Source organism: Podarcis liolepis, assembly GCF_965112155.1.
Source record: "Podarcis liolepis genome assembly, chromosome: 5".
Lineage (NCBI taxonomy): Eukaryota > Metazoa > Chordata > Lepidosauria > Squamata > Lacertidae > Podarcis > Podarcis liolepis.
The window spans coordinates 31,025,244-31,041,866 of NC_139556.1; the positions used below are offsets into that span (position 1 = coordinate 31,025,244).

The 16,623-nt window shown below is 41.3% G+C and overlaps 1 protein-coding gene across 13 annotated transcripts in view; it reads left to right on the plus strand.

The window, feature by feature from the left end:
* LOC310706620 (uncharacterized protein) overlaps positions 1 to 16,623 on the plus strand; it is a 447,399-nt gene that overhangs the window by 119,690 nt on the left and 311,086 nt on the right. Inside the window, exon 2 of one of the 13 annotated variants that reach the window (XR_014525948.1) lies at positions 4,707 to 4,759. The exons of the other annotated variants lie outside the window; for them this stretch is intronic. The gene's annotated coding sequence lies outside the window, so the exon portion shown is untranslated. The remainder of the gene's footprint in view (positions 1 to 4,706; positions 4,760 to 16,623) is intronic. 13 annotated transcript variants of the gene reach the window in all.

The window sequence follows — 16,623 nt, forward strand, 5'->3', positions numbered from 1 at the left end:
ACACTATACCAAAAAATGCTTAGTTTTAATCAGTGCTATTTTTCTAGAAAAAGAGGTGCCAGAACTCACCATGAACGTCTCCCATGTTCACTTATAATGGCAATGGCACCTACCTGAGAGCTGCAAGAGCTGAGTTCCAGTGAGTTCCTGCTCAAAAAAGTCATTATTTTAATTACCGTGTGTTGTCACATAAACCTTAGGAAAGTGGCTGTATAAGTTTAACCTTACAATGATGCCAACAAAAAGTTTTAAACATCACATTATGTCTTGAAACCAGAGACTGCTGGATCGGGAAAAGGGCAGAGTTTTGTCAGATTAAAAGTGACAATGTATTTTATAGATAAGGCATTTTTTAAAAAATCTCAAATTACCTTTCTATAATCTCTGTAACCTTTACCCTCCATGACTCTTATTTCCATCCTTTACGTTTTTAATATCTTGACCTACTGAGAGAAAAGTTCAAATTCTCTGCTGGTTTTTTAAAGAAGAAAAATTCTTTTAAATGCTGGTGGGAAAAGATTGCTGCAGAGTCATCATTCCCTCTGATTACAAGTCAATTTAGCATGGGCCAAAAATGGGTTTGATTTCCAAGACTGTGTCCCAATGTATTATGAAGGTTCAGAGCCGACAGTGCTCAGCATCGCACCTCCAAACTACCCTTGTGATCATCTGAGAGAATGAAAATGTAAAAAAGAAGGTACAGGTGAGGCTTCAGCAAGTGGCACAGTCAGGATTGAAAAGGTTCAAAGGAACATGGACCTTGGTAACATTTTCCTCCCTAGAATGTCAGTGGACTAATGACTTAATACCTGATTTGAGAAGCTGCTTCAGAGACTTGATGTCTCGTAATCTGATCACCCTGCACTCAATAAGGTGTCCATGAGTGCTATGGCTATCTGCTCCAAGTTTGGTCTGAAGCACATGAAAGGAGAAAAGTGGCCTTGAAGTAGCCCATAAAAAGCTAGCATGCACGCACACACAAATGCAAATTTTTTTGTGTGGAATTTATAATGTTGATGAAACAGATACAGAGCAGAGATGGACACAGCAGCTAATTCTGTCCCATTATGGATGTTGCTAGCATTTGATTATAGATGTGCCCTGTGGCATGAAATTACGTTCCAAAGGGTGCATTTTGTTCTGATTTGCGCTGCACTTATTACACAGCTTTTACATGTATGTATTTTTTTATGCAGTGCTGCTTTTTGGGGGGGGGACAAAAGAAAAAAGCGCTGGCACCCCCATCTGGGTAAAAGTGCTGTGGGCAACAGCACAAAATGCCTGTCATAGACAGACAGAAAAAAGAAAAAAGAGAGGTGGTGCTACTCTGTTAACAGCAAATACTGTCACAAAAAAGCATTGGCATCATGTGAAATACGTACTGTGTGCACATTTTGCCCATAGAAAATGCACTGCAAAATCTGGAGTTGTGAGCAATCCAAGTGGGAGATGTGTTCTGATCTGCAGGGAAGTTTGGAAGTGTTGAATCTGGAAAAGTGTATGATACAAAAAAAGAGACTAAATCTCTAACACAGAGCTACGAAATGTCAGATTCCCAAGCAAACCCACATTTTAGAAATAAGCATTTGCTTTTAGATCTCATACAAAACATGCCCTGTATTTATGCACTATGTCACAGGAAATTTGGGACCCGTTGCCTGTCAAATCCAGCATCCCATTACCTGACACTGATGATAGATATACTTTGCTCCCCATGATTGAACACAATTTCAAGCTTTGGGATTTTCATTAAACTATCTTTGAACAAAAAACATCTCCCTCCCCCTCAAAAAAACCTTCCTGTATCAGAGATAAGGATCATGGCAGAGTGGGTCTACATAATCTAAAGTTGGCAATGTCATCCTACAACAGGTTTGCATATATTCATAAATATGTTGAGGCAGCCACAAGCTTCAAATTACCTGTTGTTGTTGTTGTTTTTTAAGTATAACAAGGAATGGTTTTTACTGTTCCAGGAAATAAGCTTTTTAAAGTCTTCAGTCAACCACTGAGTTCTGTTGTGAAGGAGATCAACAACTAAATAGGTGTGAAGGGATCTTCTAACAGCTGCTAACTTTTATATTTTTTCCAGAGCAAGACTTTGGCTGGATCTAGACACTTAAAAAACGGTTTCAGGAAAACATGTTGTAAACGTCATAATAGGAAATCACCTTGCTGAAAGACGGAATTCCACAGCACCATCTGGTGTCACGGTGTTATAACACATTTAAAACACTCCTCACCCCTTTCTTTTTAATAATGAAGATGAGTCCTTGATCACTGCAGCATCACCCAAATCCAGACCTGGGATGAGGAGTTTCCAGCCAAGCTGGCACACCAACTCCATGGGACTGAGGTGTCTTCAGCCCCCTCAATATTTGTTGGAAGGGAGCTGAGGAGGCCGAGCATGGAGCTGAGTTTGACGCAGCTTCAGAGGTTGGCTCCTCCTGAGCATGAGAGATGAGCCACTGGCCATTGAAGCCGCCTCATCCTGGGCTCCACTTTCGACCTCCTCCCAATGATGTGACATTGAACATGTCGCACATTGCACACACGACGTCACACACATGTGATGCATCCTGGGCCCTCTCAATCTTGGGTGCAAGTTGGCACCTCTGCAGCCAAGAGTCCCTCTTGTCTGCTAGAACCAGAACTGGAGAAGTGCAGTATGCAGAAGTCCACAATGCCTATGTACTGTCTCCGGGATCAGAGACAGCATGCCTATGAATTACCAGCCACTGGGAAACTACAACAGGAGAGGGCTACTTGTGGGCTTCCCATAGTAGTAGTAGTAGTAGTAATAGTAGTAGTAATAAATTTATTATTTATACCCCGCCCATCTGGCTGGGTTTCCTCAACCACTCTGGGTGGCTCCCAAGAAATTAAAAACAGAATAAAACATCAAACATTAAAAGCTTCCCTAAACAGGGCTGCCTTCGGATGTCTTCTAAAAGTCAGATAGTTGTTTATTTCCTTGACATCTGATGGGAGGGTGTTCCACAGGGCGGGTGCCACCACCGAGAAGGCCCTCTGTCTGGTTCCTTGTAACCTCACTTCTCGCAGTGAGGGAACCGCCAGAAGGCCCTTGGAGCTGGACCTCAGTGTCTGGCCTAACGATGGGGGGGAGACGCTCCTTCAGGTATACTGGGCTGAGGCCGTTTAGGGCTTTAAAGATTCACACCAACACTTAATTGTGCATAGGCATCTGGTTGGCCACTGCGAGGCGTTAGATGGGTCTGTGGTCTGATCCAGTAGGGTTCTTCTTATGTTCTTAAGCTCTGTTGACCATGAAGACCAGAAGGGCAGGGCTTCTAGTATTTAGATCAGTCTTGGCCAATCCAGAGGCTTTGTTGGAACAGTGAGTTCCTCTCGTAGAGGGGATTGGGTGGGGGGTGTCACAGGGAAAAGTGTAAGGGGATAACCTTTTATGTAACTCTCATTGAGTAACAATGAAGAAAGTGAAGGCAACTCAGTTGCCCTGCTTCTTCCCCACCCCTTTTCTTTACAGTTTGTAAAAGGCAGTGTTGGGTTTGTTATAAGCAAAGTTTGTCAGTTAATGGAAGAAATCTATGTTAAAGAAATCAAGCGTCCAAGAATCATCATTCCTGTTAAAAATACCTTGGCTGTTGTAATAGGCTATATATGTTTAACATTCCTCTTTCCATCTGTGCACGAATAGAGCTCCTATGCCAAGACAAGGGGAAGCAGCCATAGCTTATTGGTATGGCCGAAACCTTGCAGGCATGGGAGCCTAATTCAATTGCTGGTATCTCCTGCAAAAAAATTCAGATAGCAGTGTAGGGACTGCACCCTATTCTCAGTTCCCAGGAACTGTTTTGCAGGAACCGGCAAGCCACTCCAGTATCACTGCCAAGAAAACTCCATGGACAAAGACAACAGGCATATAAAAATAAAATATTAAAATCACAATAAAACCCTCAAACATTAAAAACTTCCCTGTATAGGCCTGCCTTCAGATGTCTTCTAAAACTCATATAGTTATTTAACTGTTTGGCATCTGGTGGGAGGGCATTCCACAGGGTGGGTGCCACTACCGAGAAGGCCCTCTGGCTGGTTCCCTGTAACGTCACTTCTCACAGTGAGGGAAATGCCAAAAGACCCTTGGAATTGCTCCAATAGGACAATTTTTGTCCAGATGGCAGCAGAGAAGAAGAGATTAAACCCATTTCCTGCTGCCCCAATGAAAACTGCCCCTTCACCTGCTATTGCTACTTTAAAATAAAATAAAAAAGATTGCTGATACATTTAGCACCACACCTACTTTGACCCTTAGTCACAGGCTTCCAGCCTCAATGAAAGGTTCGATCCTAGTTCAAGTTTTAGACTTCCTGACAATTCTCTTCTTTGTGTTATATATTTAGCCTTTGGTCCAAACAGTTATCTTTTCTTATATGATACATTCTGCTCCACTGATCATTCATCTTATACGATGATAGAGACCTGGATGGTGTTATTGCTTCAGTTAAACCTTTGACCTGGTTGAGCTTTAAGTAAATCGTGACTCCCTTACTTGGTATTTTAACTGTGTCGGTCACATTAATGTTTTAAAATTAAAAAACAACCTTTCACTTGTTTGATATAAACATGCATCTTATCCCTGAATAGCCATAAGTACATTGCTCTGATCTAATACACCAGTGGCACTTTATCCCTCTTTTCCTTTTAACTGCTCTTCCCCACTGTAGCTGAAACAGAAGTGTAAAATGCTGAAATACTGCTATCAAGGTCAACAGTACCAGTAAGTATTGTGCACACAGAGAAAATTGGAAGTGTCCCCATTATGTAGGTTCATATGGAGGATATGATAGAATGGTAGCTTTGGCTGAGGATAAAAATCAAGTGAAAATGATACCCCTTGAAGTGTCTAATTGCATCATTTCATTTGTAATCACTGACCTTTCTTCCTTGCACAACAGAGAAGAGAAAGGAAGGCAAATTCCTCCTTCCTCCTACCCTGCTTCATTTGATTTGGTGCCAGCAAAGGATTATTCACTCTTGGCCCCATCCTGGGCCCAGTTACAATATTGATGCTCAGTGCATTTCACTTGAATGTTTTTGAGCTTCATGGTGTTTGGTTTTATGTGAAAGCAAAGGATACCAAATAATATTCAAAAGGAGGAAGAAAGAACTTTCAAGCAGATATTGAAGGTTTCATTGACTCTGAACACACGGTAGGGTTTTGTTGGGGTTTTTTCAGCTGTCAGTAAAAATCTATATTGATATAAGAAGGGCAACAGCTGCAAGCTATCTGCGTAAAATACTTAGTCTGATGGCTTGACAAGAAATGACATTTGTCACATTTCTTCATGCAGCAGTAGAAGGAATCATGAGACATGAGTTCATTCTTTGTGATTTGATGATTGTAGCTACCCCAAAGACCCTCATGTCTCTGAAAACTGGCGGACAGCAACTTATATCACCTGGGCCAAATCTGCCCCATAAATTGTATCTTCTGTCCCTAAATGGCTTGCTTCAAAGTAAAAAAAAAAAAAAGTATGCACAAGCAACATTTCTAACAATAAGATTGGCAGCAGACCACTGGAGTGGAGGTGGAGCATGGTGAGTGGATCCCTCCTCCCTTGAAAAAAAAATTGCCCTCCACCAAAATAGTTCATATGTGCATGCATGCTTGCATTCACTCTTATTATGTTGTTGTCAGCTGACCTTGTAGCTTGGGTGAATTAGATTGGAACAATCACTTAGCTTCTGGAGTTCAGAGGCTTTATTCATGTAGGAACTATTTACAGGAGGAGCGGAAATGAGACAGAGAAAATATCACATATTGTCTGGAGAGAGCAACAAACAAAATGGCTCAGTTTTTTGGAGTGGACAAACAGTGCCCTTATGTGGTTTAAAGTAACACATGCATTAACTGGAAGCTTAAGAGAAGGAAATGTATTTGCTTTTCTCCAATAGTCGTGTGTTAGTGTGAGAGGAAAGGATCTCTGTCTCTCTGTATTAGATGTGTGTCAATTACTGTGTGTAAATGGCTCCACCCACCCACCAGTATTGGCCACATGGCCTCTGAGGAGCAATCCACCTCCACAAGTGGACCATGGACCAAAAAGATGGCTCACTTTTAAAAATATAGCTCCTTGAGGCTGCAGCTATCTTTCTGAGTTGATCCTATCATCTGTGGCACTAGAACACAGCTGCCATGTTCAGAATCAGATATGCATAAATAAAATATATAATGTGTTTATCTCCAGCCAGAGAGCTGCAGCCAATCATAATTTTGGGAGTTCTGTACCTGCATGATGCATGCATTTTCAGAACTCATGCTTGCATCATTTTAACATTTTTTAGACTCACCCATAAAATCTCTCCGAAAATACTCCGAAAAACATGCAAAGTGTCCCAGTGTCTGTCTTAACATGCTTAAACAGAACCATACTTGTTGAAGAGGCAGGGAGTTTTGCCCTGCTCCTCACTCTCACTCTCTGAGACAATGTTTGTAGTTTCCATATATTTTGAAGATGATGCCATAAAGGCCCAGTCATACTGTTCTGTAATGATGAATTAAATAATATCCCCTGGGTGTCATCCGTATTTTTAGCTGTCAGTTCCTTCTACCCTCCAGTTGCCTCCTCTGTGTGCTGTTTCTCATGAAGACATTAAAGGAGGTTTAGAGATCACAGGAGGCCTTTAGTTAGAGCAGCAGATAATGATTCTCAATTAGTTCAGGTAATGGTAGTTATCAGCATTTTGGAGGAAATGGAGCTTGAAATGTTTTGTGGATGAAAGGTGAGCGGGATCTCACAAAAGAGGGGAGGAAATGCTCCCTCCTGTTTATGCATGCGGTTTGTACAGAGATATTTCATTTCCTTGTACAATCTTTTGCTGGAAACAGTAGTTTATTGTTGAGTGACTTTAACATCGTTTTTTAAAAAGCAACAATCCTTAAAGAATTGTCTTAAGGAAAATCTACTGAATCCAACAGCGGAGTCTACTGTCTGATGTGGGTGTAAACCTGGCTTGTCATGTGTCCTATTTCACAGAGGACAATGCACTCTTTGAAGGGCTGACCAGTCCTCTGTTTCCAGGGTAGGCAGATTTCAGACTTGCAGGATATATGTTGGTTTTGTGATTTGAACACCAAGGTCTACCAACCAGAGTCATGTGCAAAATTGTGGCATGTGGAAGTGCAGGGCACATAACTAAGAAGCGGACTGCCTCTGAGCTCAGCCCTGTTGGGGATCTGAGGTGAGAAAGCCACAAAGTGGAAGTTGCTCCTGGTTCCAGTCACCACACAGCGGCTGCTTAAGGTATAAAACAGTTCACTGCTGCAGAAGATCAGGCTTCAGTAATACAGTTCTGGATACTGATACAGTGGTACCTCGGGTTACAAACGCTTCGGGTTACAAACGCTTCAGGTTACAGACTCCGCTAACCCGGAAGTAGTACCTCGGGTTAAGAACTTTACTTCAGAATAAGAACAGAAATTGTGCATTGGCGGCGTGGCAGCAGCAGGAGGCCCCATTAGCTAAAATGGTACCTCAGGTTAAGAACAGTTTCTGGTTAAGAACGGATTTCCGGAACAAATTAAGTTCTTAACCAGAGGTACTACTTTATATACATACAGCTTGTAGGTTTTGCAGATACAGATACAGATATATATATATATGTCAAAAGCATGTCTGATGCAACAGCAATTCAAGACTTAACACAAACTCTGACTCATGGACTCACAGACTTGAGCTAACATGCCTTAATCACTGGACCATTGTCATGGCTGACCTTTCCCCTGTTGGTTTATCTCATACATCTTATACATATGGGTCCATGAATGAAATTAACCTCTTTCTCCATGTCCAGTTCCTCCAAGAAACCCAAACTTTTTTTTTTCAGTACAAGATTGTGAGCTCAAAATCCTATCCCATAAAACCCATGCCTAGTTTTCCTCATCCCAAGCTTCCCTCATCTCAACAGCATCTGTTGTGGAAGAAGTGAGGATCAGAATGCTTTGCTGATCAACTGCGAATCATCCAGAACTCTTCAAGTAGACCCTGATCTACCTTCTTTCCATCCCCGCTTTATTTGGAGGAATCTTTTGTTTGAAGGTCTGTCTTGTACAAAGCCAGTTTAAGGATTCAGAACCCTTAATAAGGGAGACAAGGCATTTTAAGGAAGTTTCATTAATGATTAATTTTAACTGGTTTTATGCAATATATATGCTTTCTTGCTTTCCATAGTTTTTAGGTACACAGTGCAGAAACTTCAGGAATGACACAAAATATAAATAACTGAACATGCAACTTGTTTGCAAATCTGTGCCTTCTTTTTTGTGATGGATGGCTACCCTAGTGCAAAGGTGCATCCAATTTGCATCATTATGCTCATTCAGTCCCCACTCTGAATACAGCTTGTGATGCCGATAGGATCACACATCTAGGGCCAATAGTTGCTATGGGTGACTAGTTGTACTTTACTTTTAGTTGAGTTGAGATCTCAGTGCTTTCATACCCTAAACAATGAGTAACATAAGCATAAAAAATGCAATCATAACATTTTAATTTATTTTACAAGATAAAGACACCCACAAAGCAAAGCATATGCATGCATACACACACACACACACACACACACACACACACAACTATATATATATATTTACAGTCTATTCAGTTGCAATGGCATGTTCAGCTGTAGATGTCAGGAAACTACTTTGCCCTTTTGTTGCAGTTTTATTTAATTCTCCCCCCTGAAGAATCAATACTTGTGTTGTGAAAGTCACTGTAGCCCTAGAGCTATTGAGTCTCTTCTAAAATTAATTTTATTTTCTAGTCAAAGGAAAATAGATTGAAAATGCCTTTAATAAAGTAAAAAAAATAAAATATAAGTTAGGATCCAATAGATGTTTCCTTGCGCAGAAATAGGCTTCCACATATGGAGGGGCTTATAGGAATGAGATGAATTATCCAGATAAATGCAATTTAGTCTAAATGAAACTCTTTTTTGTTGCCCTTGACACCCTTTGGATTTTTTTTTCTGAGCAGAAAATTCCACATTTACCTTGATAGGCAAATTTCTGGGTCAGATGCATCTCTGATCTTATCAGCTTTGCCCACTGATGGCAACTATTGGACAAATTCATAGAAGATAATGCCTACTAGCCATTCATAGAGGATAATACCTAGGTTGGAGAAAGTATGACTTTTGTTTTGGGGAATCGCAACTGGAGTGAGTGCTATTTGTCGGAAGACTCCCCCCCCCAAAAAAAAAAAAAATCACATAAGAACTTTTGACTCAGTCTTCCTAGGATGTGGCCTTGAATTTACAGAGATCGCAATAATGTGTAGAGAGAATTCCATGCACACAGTGCAAGGTGGGGAGGTGGGATTCTTCTATCATCTTCTCTAAGCAGGAGAAAGTGTGATGTGCTTTGACTGAGTAATCCCTGGGTATCTGGCCCAAGGGGCTTTGGTTTGTTGTTGACCTTTAGTCTTGAAGCACAGCAGCCTGGAAAATCTGATGAGGCCAGGCATGCTGCATCTCTGCTACACACATATCATAAAAAGCTCAGGGGGTGAGAACATTTGTAGCCTGCTGAGAGAGAAATAAGGTAGGGGGAAGCACCCACTGAGGTGTGCCACTGATTGCTTTTAACAAGTAAGTTATCAGTGGGACAAATTGGTGAATGGTGAAGATTCAAGACTGATTTCTTAGGTAGAAAACTTGATATATCCAATTATGGTTCTTTGAGCAGAACTAAACTGCAGTGTGTTCAGTAATCACACTGCACATGAGGTGTTCCGAGTAATATTCTTGGATGAAGAAAAAATATTCATGGAGGGAAGGGAGACTTCATCAAGAGAGTCTGTAAGTGCATGACTTACATGAGCAGTGGCAATGCAAGGTCTTCATCCATACTAATCTCTCTAAGTTTCACTGATGATGACTGATTTCTAAATAAGAGGCAAAGCAGCAGTAAAAAAAACTTCTGTGATTCTTATTTAACCCCCCCCCAAAAAAAAAACCACTGCCTTTCCTCCACTGAGTAGTAAACAAAAAGCCATTTGATGCTAATATCATATTTGGGTGCAGAATAGAAGGAAGTTGCAGTCTGGAAAGAGCAACAACTGACAATCTTCCATCCCCAAATCTTGGAAAAGATTTATTTCCCAGAGTGAGACAGAGGAACTAAAGCTATTATTCTTTAGGAAGTCTAATTTGAGGCACTGGCATGCTTATGCAGTTTGCATATGGTCTCCTGTCCAGAGGCACAGATCTCAGATAAGTCCAATTCCTGCATTTACTCATAGGTAGGACACTCATCTTTAGCAGCAGGAGTAGAGATGTTGACATACTGCACTGAATAATTGCATAAAATTAAAACATGCTAAATTGGAAAACAATAATTTAAAATCTACAGGCATAGAACTTTTCAATGAATTGATAGGCATATATATTTGCATCATTTATTCATATCTATGAAAATGAGAGGTAGCTAGCATTTGTTTTAAAATCAGAATAGAAAGTTTTGAGAGGGTTTTTTATAGCAAAGATGAAGTTACAATCAGCAGAAGTGGCTCCTTTCTTATCAGTTGAGAAGACTAAAATAAATAGTTATGATGTTCTTCATCTTCTCTTAAAGGCTGGCCTGAAGTTCCCTCTCACCTTTCATGATACCATTCTCCACCTGTAAAAATGGACAGAGAATTTCTGTCCATTTATAGGGAGAAGGGAGACTTTCTAATAAATTTTCATGGTGGGCTTGCCTTACTTGAATAGCCAGTGAGTTGCACCTTCTCCCTGTAGTGTTGTTGGAGTTGTCCCAGTCAATCAGATTCTGGGAAGTATGGAAGCGAGGGCAAAGAAGGCCAAGTGCTTTTTTGCCTTCATCCCTGTTAGGTTGGTTAGGTTGCTTCAAGTCATGTGCTAATCTAGAAGCAAATGTAGAAATTAAACTTCACTGCAGATGCCTTCTGAGAGAGAGAGAACAAGTTCCCAAACCACCTAAAGAAAAGAGAGTACCATGCAATGCTACAAATCCCTGGGCTGCATTCATTTTCCTAAAGTCAACACTCTGCTATTCTTATTGTTCCTTAGCCTAATGGAATTTATTGAGGCTATTCATCCTCTGTGTGCACAGCAAAAGTGCACTTTTTAAAGCTGAGAAAGCTATAGAGTTAATAGCTTAATAATTCACCAAGAAAAACTGATGTGCTGCTGACCCATGTATCAGGCTGTCAGCAGTGCTTGAGGGTAGTTCATAAATTGCATGGGAAGACTCTGTGGGTGCTCAGGACCAATCCTCTTTTCAAAAGAAAATGGCCTTGTATAGGAGGTCATGAGGGATTAATGCAGAGTTATTCTCCAACTTAATTTGCATGCCAGTGAAGAGGGTGAAGGGGCAGGAGAGAAGTAGCTCCACCATCAAGAGCTAATAAAGAGAAGTCCATTTCTTTAAAGACAAAGCAATCCCATCATTTTGTGTAGTAAGTAGCTTGATCTTCACTAGGAGTGCAGGCATTTCATTCCTTAGAGCTCCTTTGCAATTTGAGTGCAACATGGATAAAGGTATATGTGTCATCTGAGTCCACTGAAAAGCATTATGTTTTGAGGCATTGTGAAACTGGTGTAAGCCCCGTGGTTGTACCAGCAAAAATATTGTAATACTAAACTAAGTCACCATTTGTTGCTGTTCCATGATACCCATAATCAGCTGCTTGATATGTCAGTTGTCATGGTAGGGCCAATCTTTTCCTGGTGCTGCTGTCAAAGTTCACCCTTATGCTCTTAAACTGCTCGATGTTTTTCATAAACCAAAACATAGGCAACTGGGGAATTGAATAGCTGAGGTGCTTCAAATGAAAAGACTCTTCCAAAGACTCTTGGCAGCCATGCACTTTACCTCCATCTTGGCTTGAGGCCTCCAGTGAGTAGAGCCAATATGGATGGCTCTTTGGCCCTTGCTCATTTCAAAATATGACCCACACTACTACTACTACTACTACTACTACTACTACTACTTTTTTAAAAAAAGATTGCTGACAAGGGCCACGTGTAGACTTCTAGGTGGCTAAAATATAGGACTGGGGGGCCAGCATTGTCTTCATGGCCAGCTTTGTGTTACACGAACCATTCAACATCTCCCAACTCCTTCACACACAGTCTTGGCATCATTATTTTTTAAACCCCATTGCTGAGCGCAGCCATCTATATCCTGCACATCTGATCAGTATTCCTCTCAAGCTTCCTTTCAGATGTTGAGATCAGTAGAGGGGGCCCTCTAGGTAGTTCCACTGCCATGAGAAGTATGGGAGCAGGGACCTGGGAGAGGGCATTCTCTGTGGCAGCCCCTAAACTATGGAATTCTCTGCCACCAAGGTGCAACTGGCACCTTCACTCTGCCGTTTTGGTCATATGCTGAATATGCACTTCTATACCCCGCCCTTTGAAAGTTGAGATAGATGGACGGATAGAGACATATTTTAGGACTTGCCCTAGTTTGTGATTGTAATTTGTTTTAAACTGTTTTTAATGTTGTGTGTTAATTAGCCCTAGGACACTATAAATATTGATTGAAGGGGAGAGGGCATGGGAGGAGTGGAAGAAGGAGAGGAGAAGAATAAGTTCAGTATTATTTTACTATTTTCACATTGGTCTTGAGAACTGATTTTTCCTATATGTATTACACATCCGATGTGTGTTTGATTGTCTTGTCAAATGCTTGACTGCTGTCCTTTTTCTTTTTCATGTTTCTTTTTTGTCTCAGCTGAAAACATCCCTTTTCTTCCAGGGAAACTGTCCATGTTTTGCTTAGATGCTACACTGCCCAGCCATCTGGGTGGCAAATTGTTCACCCTTAAACAAAACAAGAGAACCAGCTCCCATCCCCCCACATCTCAAACTGTGTAAACAATGCCGCTTATTGATTATAGGCAGATCGAAAAGGGCTGCTGTTTTGGCTCAGGCAGAACAAATGGGATGTCACTGATATGGACATAATTGTATGCAACGGGTTCTATGCAAAAAGAAAAACAAATGAGTCAATAATCTAAATAATAAATTTGATAGAATCCGTGGCACACAAAATCTGTGATTCACAAAGCAAGCAAGATAGTAAGGGACTGCCTAATATTACTCTTGCTTCAGCCATTTTACAAGACACGGCTCTGAGCTCCATCTTCCTCTGAAGTTGAAATGAATGGCTATTAAAGCTCAGGGCTTTTCACTTCAGTAGTGCCCCCATTTTGTGGATTTATTCCAGAAGGCCTTTAGATTTTCTTGCTGAAAATTTGTTTGCATGTGTGTTTTGCGTTGCATTAATTTTTAGTTTCATTTGGTTTTCTGGTTACCATCATTACCATGTTTCATTTGGATCGTTTTTGTAATGATCTTTTAATATGTTTCACAGTTGCTTATGCATTTTGTTATGGACAAAGATGTGAGTTATGAGTACTATAAATGAATGAAAAAATTCATTCCAGTAGCACCTTAGAGACCAACTAAGTTTGTTATTGGTATGAGCTTTTGTGTGCATGCACACTTCTTCAGATACACTGAAACAGAAGTCACAAGACCCTTATATATAGTGAGAGGGTGGGGAGGGGTATTACTCAGAAGGGTGGTAGGAATGGGTGATTGGCTGATAGGTGTGGTAAACCTGTTGACGACTGCTAACAACTGCAATTGGTCAACAGGTTTACCTTTGCTATGAAAGATGCCATTTTGGGGGAAGCGTGAAAGATACATGTGGGAGGAGACCTACCTCTTTCACACTCTTGCATATTTTTCATGCCTGCTTGCAGCCATCCTTCCTCAGTCTGCTGCTGCTTGAAGAAGAGGGGATACATATGCACTGCTACTCACGAGGCAATCTTTGCAACTCTTCGAAAAGGAAGGCAGTGCAGATGCTGAGGAATGGCATCTGCATTGTGATACATGTCACGATGCACATAGTTATACAGTGGTAAAAAGGTAAAGGGACCCCTGACCATTAGGTCCAGTCATGACCAACTCTGGGGTTGCGACGCTCATCTCGCTTTATTGGCCGAGGGAGCCGGCGTACAGCTTCCGGGTCATGTGCCTCAGGTTAAGTACTTAATTTGTTCCGGAGGTCCGTTCTTAACCTGAAACTGTTCTTAACCTGAAGCACCACTGTAGCTAATGGGGCCTGCTGCCGCCGCCGTGCCGCCAGAACCCGATTTCTGTTCTTATCCTGAAGCAAAGTTCTTAACCTGAAGCACTATTTCTGACTTAGTGGAGTGTGTAACCTGAAGCGTATGTAACTGAGGTACCACTGTACTCACCTTGCACGACACTTCATTCAGTGGGGTGCACATTCCAAGTTGAGGGAGCATCAATCTCTAGCTGCTTCATACCATCTCTCTCTCTCTCTCTCTCTCTCTCTCTCTCTCTCTCACACACACACACACACACACACACACACAGACACACACCATTGCACCCTTTCACAAAGGTGTATAAAACTGCCTAAAGTGAGGGTTTTGTTTAACAGTAGGTAGGTTCTTGAAAGCTCCTCCACCATTTCAGCTCAGCATTATTGGAAATATTGTCAAGGCTTGGTCTAAAGTGTAGATTGCAAGTGTACAGTAGTTGGAAAACAACCCATTTACACAAATCAATAACAGAGTAGATGGTGGGCGGGGGGAGAGGAAAGCTATTACAGGATGCTCGCTCTATCTTAACTTATACTTTGTACGCTCATGGTCATACAGTATTTTACTTTTTAAAAAAAGTTTGAAGTTTCTCATGCATGGCCTTCAAGCCCACCTAATAACCCCCCCCTCCAGACAAAAGAATTAGAAAGAGAAAGTTGTGTTTTAATAAAGAAGCATACTGTTCATCTGGGTAAGACATAGTGTGTAATCTTTCAAGTGTAAGATGATTTACAGTGGAGTTTCAACTGATCAGGTCCCTAAAGAAAATTGTATTGCATTTGATTTGCTGCCTTGTGCTTTCTAATTTTGTTTTCCTAATGACAATTGATTAAAAATAAACTAATAGAAAGTCAGTTGATTGAGCTGGTTACTGGCTAGGGGACGCTCCACTCATCTGCAGTGCTGTAATGAAGTATTTATCTTAGCAGGAGTCCAATTTCCAGAGCCATGTGAAGAGAAATTAGAAACAGGGTGGGGAGATAGAATACAGAACACTTTGATCTTGGGCTTAAACTTCTCTAAACCACAGAAGTGTTTTCTGTTCCTATGCATAGTCTGCATGGGTTTACACACACCTGTCAATTTTCTCACGCATTTAACAAGTTGGTTTAGAGGAAATAGTTCTGAGTTCATGAAAGCATGAAGGATGGCACAATGGGTGAGCAAGTGAACATATGGGTAAGAGAAAGTTCCTACTCTTCTATGACCCTGTTCAACCTTCAAGGTCAGGAACAGAGTCCCTGCAAGCTGTCCTATTTATTCATGAGGCCAATAAAGAGAGGTGGCCTTTTCAATGCCAGGACCAAGTTTATGCAATGTGGAAAGCTACTGTATACCAAGTCAGTCTGTTTGTCCTTCTGGCTCAGGATTCGTTACAGCAAAAGTAGATACTGTGACTAGAGATGGGCGAATCTGTCAATTTTGGTTTCTCATTTATCCATTTTTAAGTTCAGTTCTCTGCTTGTCCCCCACTTTATAGGCATGGATCAGAGTGCTTTTGTCTTTGCCCCCATCACTTTTCCCTGGAAAACCCACTCTTTGGTGCTAAATTGGAACAAATGGTAATCCGCAGAAAACCCAAATGCCATTTGTTAAACCACAGATTTTCTTGGGGGAGATTGAACCCGGGACTCTGTCATGGAGTTATAGCCCTTAACATGGTGCCCTGCAGATTTGCGGGCTCCAACTCCCATCAACCCCCACCAGCTTGGCCAACCATCAGGGATGATGGAAATCGAAGTACAAAACATCTGGAGGGCACAATGTTGGGGAAGGTTTCTGTTCCGTAAGGGAACTCCTTGTCAGTAGAGATCTTCCATGTTTTTTCCCACATTTAGACTGGCCTGTTCCAGCCAGCTTTTAAAACATGGGTTATGGTTTATTATGCTAAAACAAATTGCTATTGTAGCCTGATTTTAATGTTCCACCAGGCTTGCTTCCGTTTTCTTTTGGCTGTGATGTATTTCCTATTTTTATTTTGTAAGTTGCTTTGTGAAAGTACCCTGCTTCGTAAACTGCAAGGCAAACATAATAACATAAAGTTGGAGCTGTTGTTGGCTTTGCCAGCTGCCACAGTCACCTGGAGGCGTGTGCAGTAGCCTTGCTTATATTTTCTGTGTGAATTAGGGTAAAACAAGGTGGAGCAGCACATATGATAGATTCGACTTCAAATGCGAATGGATTCAAATGTCTCCCCCAAACACAGTGCTGCCCTTTTGCCTAATATATTGGTTGTGACTACACGAGTGTGCGCAGATCATGCAGACCAGTTTGTGTTGGCATCCGATGTTATGAAAGTTCTGTTTGTGGTTTGCTTTGCAACAACTGAAACCGACCACTTGCTGCTACAGTTGCTATGGGAAGAAAGTGTATGTGTGAGCAGGCCCAGAGTCTCACTGATTTAGATGGGACTTCGGCACACCTAATGTCTCTCCAATGTGGCCATTATCGGCAATCACAAAGCATAGAAATTTGA